Below are 13,861 nucleotides of genomic sequence, written 5' to 3' on the forward strand. Positions count from 1 at the left end.
GGTGCCCTCCTCAATACCCATCACCCACCCGCCCCTCCCTCCCACCCCCCATCAACCCTCAGTTTGTTCTCAGTTTTTAACAGTCTCTTATGCTTTGGCTCTCTCCCACTCTAACGTCCTTTTTTTTTTTTTTTTTTTTTTTCCTTCCCCTCCCCCATGGGTTCCTGTTAAGTTTCTCAGGATCCACATAAGAGTGAAACCATATGGTATCTGTCTTTCTCTGTATGGCTTATTTCACTTAGCATCACACTCTCCAGTTCCATCCACGTTGCTACAAAAGGCCATATTTCATTTTTTCTCATTGCCACGTAGTATTCCATTGTGTATATAAACCACAATTTCTTTATCCATTCATCAGTTGATGGACATTTAGGCTCTTTCCATAATTTGGCTATTGTTGAGAGTGCTGCTATGAACATTGGGGTACAAGTGCCCCTATGCATCAGTACTCCTGTATCCCTTGGGTAGATTCCTAGCAGTGCTATTGCTGGGTCATAGGGTAGGTCTATTTTTAATTTTCTGAGGAACCTCCACACTGCTTTCCAGAGTGGCTGCACCAATTTGCATTCCCACTGTTGATTGCTTTTTTAAATGTTAAAACTATCTTCTATCACTTCAAAAAACCCTGTTTGGTAAGGATGTAAGATAATTTTTCACATTATCTTGAAAAAAATTGCTAAAATTTTGTCAAAGTATTCTATGTCTATGTTCATGAGGGTTACTGTTCCTAGTTCTTTTTTTTAAAGAATATACATATTCCATATATATATATATGTGTGTGTGTATATATATATATATATATATATATATATATATTTGGGGAGAGGGGGATGAATAGGCAAAATGCAGGATTTTTAGGACAGTGAAAATCTGCATGATACTATAATAGTAAATTCATATTATATATTTGTCCAAACCTATAAAGTACACAACACCAAGAGTGAATCCTAATGTAAGCTATTTGATTTTGGGGTGACTATGGTGCATCAATATTGGTTCATCAGTTGTAACAATTAGAGAGATTAGTACACTGAAATTTAGTATTAAATATTTCTAAGATATTTACCATATATATTCTTAATAATTTGTTCATTTTTTAAGCCGAATTTGTAATATAATCTCAGATATTATGTCATCAAGTATCTGTGCAGTCTAGTATATATTTCTAAAAGATGTCATGGATTTTCTAAAAGCTACAATGATATTGCCATACTTAATAAAATTAGTAATAAAAATGTAGATTTTTCTATAGCTAGCTTATATTCAAATTTCTCCCAGTCTATTAAAGATGCCTTTTTAAGCTTTATTCTTTTCTCATCATTAAGATCCAAAATCTACACATTATATTTGCTCATTAGATCTGTTGTCTCTTTTTAACTAGAAGAGCTCTTCCTCTCTATTTTCTGCAATTGACAGATTGATGTGCTCCTTCACCATGTATATTCACGTTTGTTTATTTGTTTCTTTATTTATTTAATTTTTGAGAGAGAGATAGGGAGAGCACAAGCAGGAGAGGCACAGAGACAGAGGAAGACACAGAATCCAAAGCAGGCTCCAGGCTCTGAGCTGTCACACAGAGACCGACACGAGGCTTGAATCCACTAACCATGAGGTCATGATCTGAGTTGAAGTCAGATACTTAGCCAACTGAGCCACCCAAGAGCCCATGTATATTCAAATATTTATTAAATAAATGTATTTTAAAGCATAATTTTAAATATTTTCTGTAGTATGAGTTTAGTTTTCTTTGACAGCTACTTCTGTTATACGCATAATGGATCTCCTTTGCCTGACTTCAATACCACTTTCTCTTGAATCCTTTTGTAATCTCTTTGATTTTATTTTTCATTTTACTATTTCGTTTGACATCATATATTTTCTTTTTTATTTTTATTTTTTAAAATTTTATTATTATTTTTTTAACATTTATTTATTTTTGAGACAGAGAGAAAGCATGAACAGGGGAGGGTCAGAGTAAGAGGGAGGCATAGAATCTGAAACAGGCTCCAGGCTCTGAGCAGTCAGCACAGAGCCCGACGCGGGGCTCGAACCCACAGACCGCAAGATCATGACCTGAGCCAAAGTCGGACGCTTAACCGACTGAGCCACCCAGGCGCCCCAACATCATATATTTTCTATCAGTTGTTTTCTGTGTCTTCAGTTTGCTGCTGTAGACCTTCCAATATATTCAAATTTCTAGTTCATAAAGGTTTCACACTCAGAGAGACCCACTCTAATTATTAAATAAAGAACAACCATCAGGTTACTATGAATCATATTTCCCTATTTTAACTCATTGTCTAGCATTTATTGTTTCCTGATACTTTTCTTATTGATCCATCTGTTTGGTTCTTTGACTGTCCCATTCACACTTTCATTTTAATATAAGCTTCTTGGAAGCAGGGACTTGTGTTTCATATTTACTATCTACCCTGGAATGCTTTCTAGGTTCATTGTAGGTATGCAACAGGAATTTCATGATGACCATTTTGTAAAATTTTAATTAGAAAAGTAATATTTACAGAACTCTAATGGAAGAATATTCATTCCATTCATTGTTCTGGACATGCTTAATTTATCTCTGACCTAAGCAAATCCCGCAGCAAGTTCCATGGTCAGCATGTATTGATGTTATGTAGAATCGTTTGACCTGAACCATACTTTGGCACTGTGCCATTGGCTCACATTAAGAAATATTATAAGAAATACCCCCTGAAAATTATTTACCATAAGAATGTGATTAAATGCATAAGTCACTGCAATATAAAAATTTTTTTGGGGGGGGGGCGCGTCTGGGTGGCTCAGTTGGGTGAGCGTCCGACTTCAGCTCAGGTCATGATCTCACACTCCATGAGTTTGAGCCCTGCGTCAGGCTCTATGCTGACAGCTCAGAGCCTGGAGACTGCTTCAGATTCTGTGTCTCCCCCTCTCTCTGTCCCTCCGCTGTTCATGCTCTCTCTCTGTGTCAAAAATAAATAAAAACATTATTTTTTTTTTAATTTTCTTTTTTTTTTTAATTTTTTTTTCAACGTTTATTTATTTTTTTGGGACAGAGAGAGACAGAGCATGAACGGGGGAGGGGCAGAGAGAGAGGGAGACACAGAATCGGAAGCAGGCTCCAGGCTCTGAGCCGTCAGCCCAGAGCCCGACGCGGGGCTCGAACTCACGGACCGCGAGATCGTGACCTGGCTGAAGTCGGACACTTAACCGACTGCGCCACCCAGGCGCCCCTTAATTTTCTTTTTGATAAACACTCACAGGAAGAATATTCCTCCCTCTGGTTTAATATAAAAAATAGTTTAGATTCCCCAGAAAAAAAAAAAAAGAAGTATTCTCACTCTTTATCACATAAAATTTTTTTCAGAAGATGATATCTAAAATCATAGTTCTAAAGTATCAGGTGTATAGTTTATAATAACATGTTCTTTTGTGTGTGCAGAAACCTCATCACTTGCTAATTATTTTTATCTTTTATTCTTTTTCACTTTTCTCAGCTGAGAGTCAGTTTCATTGAAATCATCCAAATATCTTTTTCCAAGATAGTCTATGTGCACGTTTTAACAATGTTTAGGAAATAATTAATTTAAATATATGTTGGACCCTGTCTCTGTGTCTATGTGTAAATAAATGTAAATAGCTTAGAAATGAAAAATAGATAATGACAGTGTAAACATATTTCTGAGTATATGCTGTACTTATTTTTAATTAGCTGAAATTGTCAAATGTGTTATATATTTTGAATTATGATATTACATTTATTTTTCCATTGTAACTGAATATTTGCTTCTGTTGTCACAGTAAACAAAATCATAATTGCTACCAGGCTGACATTTTACAGACCACATTGTGCATGCAATTTATCTCTTTCAATAATGAAATTAAGCAATTGTATTAGTCATAGTCCATATACTTTTATCAGTTCAAATAATTTGCGACAGTGAAAACTTCATATACATTAAATAATGGCACTTTAAATTTAGTATGGTGTCAGGAAATGGTAAGAATAAATAAATCTACAAAGTTTTTTGTTTGTTTGGTTGTTTTTGCCTGTCATTAACCAAAAAGTTCATAAAAATAACCCATATATAACAAAGGCAATATCTCAACAAATATTTTATAACTAATAATGTTATGTTTCTTATTTGCTTCCCAAAGCTTCCTTGGGGCGCCTGGGTGGCTCAGTCGGTTAAGTGGTTAAGCGACCCACTTCGGCTCAGGTCATGATCTCACAGTTCAAGAGTTCCAGACTCGCGTGGGGCTTTGTGCTGACAGCTCAAAGCCTGGAGCCTACTTCAGATTCTGTGACTCCCTCTCTCTCTGCTCCTTCCCTGATCATTCTCTGTCTCTCTTTCCAAAAATAAATAAGCATTAAAGATTAAAAAAAAGTGCATCCATAAGTTTTACATCAAATCAATCTTTCTTTAGAACCATTCATTTGATAACATTTTAAATGATAAAATTTTAGATTTGAAATGAAAATATTTTGGGAAAAAAAAGCCTCATACCTAAAAATCTTATGGTATTTTTTAATTGTTCATTTTTTTACTATTACGTCTGATGCATAAATTTACTTTGAGAATGACAATGAACTGCCTCTAACACGTTTTAACTTTTTTGCCTAATATATTGATTCTATTACTGAATCTTGAATGGACTATCATTTCCAGAAAAGATGCTAGAATCCACACACAAAATAGGATTTCTTGTAAGGATCATTTTCCAGAATATGCTTTAAAACAAGAGTGAGAGGGGTGCCTTGGTGGCTTGGTCGGTTAAGCGTCCGACTTCGGCTCAGGTCACGATCTCGCGGTCCGTGAGTTCGAGCCCCGCGTCAGGCTCTGGGCTGATGGCTCGGAGCCTGGAGCCTGTTTCGGATTCTGTGTCTCCCTCTCTCTCTGCCCCTCCCCTGCTCATGCTCTGTATCTCTCTGTCTCAAAAATAAATAAACGTTAAAAAAAAATTAAAACAAGAGTGAGAAAAAAACCACAATTTCCCCCTCTGTAGTCATGCGTTTATTCAACAAGAGCAAATATTGTATGTGTCTCTCTTGGTGTATACTATCTGTATCATAGTTACAGGAATTTTTACTGAGATCCTCAGGATTTTCTTAAACAGAACATGTTTTTGAAAAAAAAATGTGCAAGGTATTGTTTTTAATAGCAATCTTCTCTCACATAACTACCAGTGTATAAAATAGGTTTTGGTCATATTATATGAGCAAATTGACTAAACTTTATGTTTTCCTGGGATACCACTGGGCAGGGATGAGTGGAGATACAAAATTAAGTACTAATCTTTGTGTAAATTGTATGTAATTTATATGTTTTTCTTTTTTAGATCATGTCAACTAGTCCTTGAAAAGAGTAAGAAATTGAGATATTTTGCTTATTCTTATTTTGGTTATGATTTGCCAAACTATTTGATTTATTTTCCATGAATTCAAACTGACTTTTAAGTTACTACAAATAGGTCTTCAAGATTTGTTCTCTATTAATCTAAATAATTTTAAAGTTTCTTTATTGATTTCAATATTTGCAGCATTGTTTGATAAATTTCTGTTCTCATTATTATCATGAAAGGAACGAGAACTAATATGGCCTCCTCTCATTTTGCTTCAGCTTAGGAAGCTACCAAATTTGGGCTTAACTAAAATATTTTTAAAACGATCAAATCTTTAATTATATATCTATATTTTTTTTCCTGAAATATAACTGCTTCCCAGATTCTTTGCCTGACTTGTATCTTTAAGCTGATAGCTACCAGTTGTTTCTGTAATCAAATCACAACATCCATGACTTCAAGAAAGTTACAAGTCATTATCATATCCCTAACTTATATATGCATCTTCTCAAAAATTTTGGTCATTGTTGGTAACTCACTTAAGTGGCATTTGCTATATCAATAGGGAGTATTTTTCATTAAGAAAAGTTCTTTTACAAAGACATTCACCTTATTAAGAGAATGGTAAAGTAGGATGCAACATCATCAAATCCATGTAAATTATCTTCTGATACTGTGTAAATTGCTTACTTTTTAGAAGTTAAAGTACTTAAAGATAGTTATATTAGGTGTATTTCAGTGGTTTCAATGGGTGAAATTATTTCATTCCTGATGAGTGGGCCTAAAATAGGAATTCTTAATCGGGAATCCAAAGGGACGTGTTCAGAGATCTATAAACTTGGATCAAGAAAAAAATGCATCTCTATTTTTGTTATCTTCAACTGATATTTAACATTTCTTTCAGTTAGGGTATAGGCAATTGAATTAGTTAGCTATTGTGGCATACCAATAACCCTAAAATTCAGCAACTGAAACAATAAATATTTCATCTCACACTTTCTATGGGTCAGGAAGCTAGGCATGGCTTAGCAGTATTTCAGGCTCAGCTGGCAGCGAGGGCAGTAATCATCTCAAGGCTTAACTCAGGGAATATCTCCTTCTGAACTCACTTGCCTATTGGCAAGCTAAGTTTAGTCATGTGGGTATCTGGCCAGGGCCACTTCATGACATGGTACCCGGCTTCCCCCAACGTGAGTAGTCCAAGAAAGAGCAAGGGAGACCACATCAAAGAGAGGAAAACACAACTAATGTGAAACTATGGTCTTTCATAACCTAATTGTGTAAGAGCTATTCCAGCACATCAGCTGTAACTTGTTTGTTAGAAATGAATTACTCAGTTCAACCCACATTCACGAAGGAATTACACAAGGATGTGAATATCAGGAGATGAGATCATGGGGAGGGGGGCATTTTAGAGGCTGCCTACCACAACAGTAACCACAGTAATATTAACTATATCTATATCTTTATAAGCATTAGAAATGTATTTCTAACATTTTTTAAGATAAGGACAAACCAAGCCAACAATAATGTAAGACTATCTCAGGACTATCATTCTTTAATTGTAATAAGTTAATTAACATACAAATACATATACTTATATTCAATTAGCATAAAAATAAAATTGGAAATTGATAGCTATATACCACCAAACTCCCTTCCCATGATGGACATGCCCACTATTCATAAATGAAATATCGGGGCACCTGGGTGGCTCAGTCGATTGAGCGACCGACTTCAGCTCAGGTCATGATTTCACAGCTTGTGAGTTCGAGCCCCACCTTGGGCTCTGTGCTGACAGCTAAGAGCCTGGAGCCTGCTTCGGGTTCTGTGTCTCCCTCTCTCTCTGCCCCTCCCCAACTCATGTTCTGTCTCTCTCTGTGTCAGAACTAAATAAACATAAAAGAAAGTAAAAATAAAATAACTGAAACCTCATAGATCTTTACCCTACAATTACACTACTGTCTTTCTTTTGTTAAATTTAAATAGTACCAAATGATAAGTACTGTTTGACAACCCCTCCCCTCTTTCTTTCTTTCTTTCTTCTTTCTTTCTTTCTTTCTTTCTTTCTTTCTTTCTTTCTTTTATCTTTGAGAGAGAGACAGAGAGACAGAGACAGAGCATGAGCGGAGGAGGGGCAGAGAGAGAGAGGGAGACAGAATCTGACGGCAGGCTCCAGGCTCTGAGCTGTCAATACAGAACGATGAAGGGCTTGAACTCAACAGCTGTGAGATCATGACCTGAGCCAAAGTCTGACACTTAACCTACTGAGCCACCTAGGCACCCCGACAACCCTTCCCCACATAAGATGTAATTAAATCATTTCAAATGCAAAAATTTAATAATAATTCATATGTATTTTAGGACAGAAAGCACTAAATTATTAATTTAGAGTGTTAATTCTTCTTTATGCTATGTAATACATGAGCTCTAAGGTACAAAATGTTTCTTATGGATTATCCTTAGAAAACAAGGATTATTAGAAGGTGCTATTTATCTTTAGCTTAAACTGCCTTCAATTGCACTCAGCAATTGGCATATTGATTGCATGGCAGCTTGGCAGACCATTATATTCTAAAGGAGGAGTTTTGAATTTCCGGACTTTTTGTTTCGTTGTCTGTTTCACGTATCTGAAATTTAAATCAGTTGCTACGTTGTATCCCGTTTTTAGGGAAAACATTTCCAATCTAGGACATTGTGGTTTTTCCAATTGATGAGCAAAATGAAAGAAACCACTGTCAAATTCCATTTGACACTCTGGAGATTTTATTACCTTCCCTTAAAAAAAAAATCAGATTCATTAAAAAAGAAAGAAAATGAACAACAGCACGAGTGCTTTTCTACTATTCTTCCCAACTTTAGAAACATAAATTGAAAAGAAATCAACTACCTGGGTTTCAAGAGTGATATTGTTTTAAGAGTTACCTAAGGTGAAATAACAGGGAGAAAAGAAACCCTTTTTGAAAATCCAATACAATTTTGTTTTGCAGTTTACATTAGTTCTTATAACTAATAGTGAAGTCACAGGAAAGCAGGGGACAATGTTGCACATTATTTTAAACAGCTGTAACATAACAATTATTACTGTCTCGACGAGGATATAATGTTATGTGTGATACAGTGCTTTGTTATATATCCCCTCTGGACCATTGATGGTAATTATAGCGGCTGGTCCTTCTTAGATGAAGTTGTTGAAACTAACTTTAGTTAAATGTTGATATTTTCAGTTCACTTTAAAAGTGTAATGGGAATGCATCTCAGTTGATACTACTCTAGCCCAAATATTCTGATTTGTTAAACCACTTCCGAGGGCAGAATCTTTGTATGTTTCTGTAAGCCCTTGACAAATATGCTGTTCTTTTTTTTTTTTTAATTTTTTTTTTAACGTTTATTTATTTTTGAGACAGAGAGACAGAGCATGAACGGGGGAGGAGCAGAGAGAGAGGGAGACACAGAATCCGAAGCAGGCTCCAGGCACTGGGCCATCAGCCCAGAGCCCGACGCGGGGCTCGAACTCACCGACCGCGAGATCGCGAGATCGCGAGATCGTGACCTGAGCTGAAGTCGGATGCTTAACGGACTGAGCCACCCAGGCGCCCCCAAATATGCTGTTCTTAAAAGGAATGTAGTAACTCACACTAATGTGCTGGGCATACTGGCTTGATGAGAAGGCAAGCTGTGTATCTAGGAAATAATTAAGTAACATTATTGGCTAATAAAGTTCTAAAATAATAGGAGAGATTAGTGTGACTTTTTACCTTTGACAGTTTCTCTAAACACCTGAAAATACATGCTGCACCCCATCATGTGTTAATCATTTAACACTGAGTTGACTCTGATTACAATTATTTATATTATAATTCAGATATTTGCATTTATTATAAATCTCTAGCCATTGTAGAAACAAGGTCAGATATAATTATTGCCTTTTTGTCAATGTTATTTTGCATTATCATAATTTATTTTTCAACATAGGAAAAAAAACCATTTATTTTCTGCAAATTCTCCTTTATTGCATAGGTGCAGCATCCTCTGAATGCTTTACCACACCAAGAACACACGGATTAAAAGAAAATTTTATTACTTCTCAACTCTCTCAATGAATTCACCATATTTTATTTTATTTTATTTTATTTTATTTTATTTTATTTCATTTTTTATTTTTAACGTTTATTTATTTTGGAGAGAGAGAGAGAGAAAGAGAGAGAGAGCTCGGTGGGGGAGGGGCAGAGAGAATGGGAGAAACAGAATCTGAAACAGGCTGCAGGCTCTGAGCTGTCAGCACACAACCTAATGCAGGGCTCGAATCCACAAATTGTGAGATCATGACCTGAGCAAATGTCAGATGCTCAACTGACTGAGCCACCCAGGCGCCCCAATTTCACCATGTTTTAATACGCATTCCTAAATAACACATACACACACACACACATTTTCTTTAAAACGAGTGTATAATAAATAATAGATGAAACATTTTCTTAATAGTAATCATTAATTATTTCATATGAAGTGCAGTTCTTAAATTTAAAATAGATAAATTCAAAATAAATGCTTTATATTTAAAAGCAGTCAGGGTAACACCAGTTATAATACAAGGGCGTTAAAGGACAGCTGTTATACACTCCAGGAGCCAGGTGTAAAAACAATATACTTTTATCATTTTAATTAAATATTTCAATAAATCCTCTTACTACACTGAACATTGCACATAAAATGTTTCCAACTCAATTGAATACCAGCTTCCTGTACTACTTCAATATTAATTTATAGGTAGAATGATTCTGAATTTAAATTAAATAAAAAACATTTTTTTCCAAATATAGTTAATTAAAGCAGAACAATCAAAGGAAATGTTATGTTACTTAGCCATCTAGAATGCCTAATTAACTAATGAACATTTCACAATTCTCCTGAGGAAAAGTTGCTGGAGGAGACAATTTTGTGGGCTGGTAAAACACTTGGCTAAATCTTAGATTTCATATTAAAACTTACTGCAGACAATATACATCATAATTTTAACTATAGTGTAAAAAATAGCAGCATGCAATTTAGTGTGTATTTATTTTTGACAGAGAGAGAGAGAGAGAGAGAGAGAGAGAGAGCATGAGCTGGGGAGGGGCAGAGAGAGAGGGAGACACAGAATCCGAAGCAGGATCCAGGCTCTGAGCTGTCAGCCCAGAGCCCAATGCGGGGCTCAAACTCACAGACCATGAGATAGTGACCTGAGCCTGAAGTCGGACGCTCAACTGACTGAGCCACCCAGGCGCCCCAGCAGCATGCAATTTAAACTAAAACATAAGCATATGTAATTCACACCTAATAACTCATTGGTTTTCAAATCCACCAAATTCTTGTTAACTTATTCATTCCTCCCAATACTTCTCAAATCTTGAATCTGTGAGTGTCCGAATGTAAATTTCTCAGGAGACTTCTGAGAAATAGCATATAGATACAGATGACCCTCAGGTCATAGGTTCCTTAAGCAAAAAATAACATTTTTACCAAATCATTCTACGTGCCCTACCGAGAAAAGTTAGGTTAGGCCTGGCTATGATGAGGTAGCAAGTAAACCCTAATATATCAGGGCTATGACACAATAAATGGCTTATTTCTCTGTCCTATCACAATCCTAGTGTGTTAGCTGGGTTTCGCATCCAACAGAGATTCAGGGTTCTCCACCGGATACACTGTATTCAGCCAGCAAAAAACAAGAACACAGGACCTCACGACAGGTCTTAGCCATGTAGCCTGGCACCATCACTTGTACCCATGTTCCTCTGGTCAAAATTCAATCTCATGACTTTAGATGTTAGAAAAGCTGAAAAAATGTGGTTTAGCTCCGTGCCCATGAAGAGAATAAAATGTGTCTGGTGACTTCATAGCATCGTCCCAGTTTCACGGGCATAGTCACAAATAGACATGTCCAACTGTGCCAGCTTGCTTATTGAATTATTTTCCGGAGTAGTTACATATTTGGCAGTGCGCGGGAGTTACAATTCATCACCAATCTCTGTGTAAAATGCCAACACGAGCTGCTACGTCTACATCAGCGTTTGCTTCTAGTGATAACTACTCTATCTTTATTTTCAGGCAAGCAATAATCAGATCCAGCATCCAGATCCATATAGATAATAGAATTATTAATCTTCTCTGTATCAAAGGTAAATTTTCTAAAGTGAACTTGTTGCTGTCCACCTCCATTTATTTTTTTTTATTTATTTATTTTTTTATTTTTTTTTTTAATTTTTTTTTTAACGTTTATTTATTTTTGGGACAGAGAGAGACAGAGCATGAACGGGGGAGGGGCAGAGAGAGAGGGAGGCACAGAATCGGAAACAGGCTCCAGGCTCCGAGCCATCAGCCCAGAGCCCGACGCGGGGCTCGAACTCCCGGACCGCGAGATCGTGACCTGGCTGAAGTCGGACGCTTAACCGACTGCGCCACCCAGGCGCCCCTGTCCACCTCCATTTAGAAACAAAAATATTTGGGGCGCCTGGGTGGCTCAGTCGGTTGAGGTCTGACTTCAGCCAGGTCACGATCTCGCGGTGCGTGAGTTCGAGCCCCGCGTCGGGCTCTGGGCTGATGGCTCAGAGCCTGGAGCCTGCTTTTGATTCTGTGTCTCCCTCTCTCTCTGCCCCTCCCCCATTCATGCTCCGTCTGTCTCTGTCTCAAAAATAAATAAACGTTAAAAAAATTTAAAAAAAAGAAACAAAAATATTATATATATATGTGCATAAATATATTCATCATTAAACACTAATGATAAATACAATAGAAATATGTGCATCTCCCTTATGAGACTATTAGCTCTTTAAAGGTAAGAGTTAAGCCTTATAATCTTTATATCATATAATTGGCAAATATTAAACTCATATAACTTCCCCACATGAAAAATAGTGGCTTAAGGGTAAAGGTGTTGGTCATTTGAATTATATATATAGTCCAACATGATGTTGCTTGCCCCACCTCTCCAGCATAAATCAGTGATTTGTGTCTTTTTTCTCTACCCATTATATTCTTCCCTTAAGTTCAATAAATGCCCCTCCCCACTCAGAATTCTTCAGCATTTCATTGTCTTTTCCAGGAATACTCCCTTGGCACCATCATAATCATAATTCTAGATTTGAGCAGATGTTTGTATATATTAAACATAAATATAACATATTATATAATTAATATATTAAGCATATGGTATGATATGATATCATATATCATATAATGCAATATATAAGACATATATATAGCTTTGCCTAATACATCCTGATTCTAGTTCCCATTTCCTATGCCACTTGACCTGCCAGTTTCTGTAATCTTACAGCATGGTGTACTTCCATAATATTTCTCACAATTACATCCGTTAAGTGCTCATACATGTTTGCTTATTGCCAGTCTCACCCATAAAACTGGCAATGCCTACACATATCTTCTTCATATGTATCCTCAGTAAATAACATTGTACATGACACATATTAGGCACTAAATAAACATTTCTAGAGTCAGGGGTGGAAAGTAGGTATCTATACTTCTTTCTGTACATAGCATATGTATATACTACAATAAAGGTGCTGGATACATGTAAGAAAGGCACAATCATGCAAACATAATTTTAACCCTTGGCACAGTTGACCCACAACTTATTTTACAAACACATGGGCATGTGAGGACACACATACATGTACACATATACACACACTTAATTTCTAATTTCTTATTTAAGAAAACTTAAACATTGCCTAGCCAAGAGAACACATAAAAATTTTAGATGATAATCTGACAAGGAGGACTCAAATATTCTCTCCATACTTCTATCTAAACTCACAAGCATATTTAAATAGAAAATAATAGTTAAGTGAACCAGTTTCTAAAGATAAAATCATGCATATAACAGATCACATTTATTTCATGCTTATTTTTACAAAATTTAAGACAGATATTTCAAGTTAAAAAATTATATTTAATGCTAATTTTTAAAATGGTCATTTGGTCTCAAATGTTTTCACCCAGGCATCCATGGTCACCTGCGCATTACGTAGGTTGCTCTGTTTGTCTTGGCTGGTTATTCTCGCTTTACGAAATGGCTGCTGTAGACTCTTTGGGAAGTCAAGAGTGGAGAAAATGAGCTTTCTTCCAAATGGTGTCTTATCTTTCACCAGCTAGTTCAGGCCACTTTCCATGGCAGTGTCATCATCCCAAAACAATGTGGATGTCTCTTGAAGCCTACTCTCAGAACTTGCAAAAGTACTTTCACCACATTGCAGTGGCAAAAGCATGTCACAAAGCAAGCCCAGACTCAGAGAGTATGGAATTAAACTTTTCTTCTTATGAGTTGAAGCTGCAAATACACATTGGGTAGGACACTGATACAAGGATAAATAATTGTGGGAAGTTTTGCAGTTAATCTAGCACAATCCCTCTCACTAACTGAATAGATTAAATTCATTAAATGAAATAACACCCCCCCCAAAAAAAAAAAAAACCCTACTACTATAGAAAGGGAAACAAAACAAAACAAAAAAAAAGT

The sequence above is a fragment of the Lynx rufus genome, unplaced genomic scaffold (assembly GCF_022079265.1).
Source record: "Lynx rufus isolate CCGP_SWC_20201006 ecotype Redwood Valley unplaced genomic scaffold, mLynRuf1.p SCAF_3, whole genome shotgun sequence".
Lineage (NCBI taxonomy): Eukaryota > Metazoa > Chordata > Mammalia > Carnivora > Felidae > Lynx > Lynx rufus.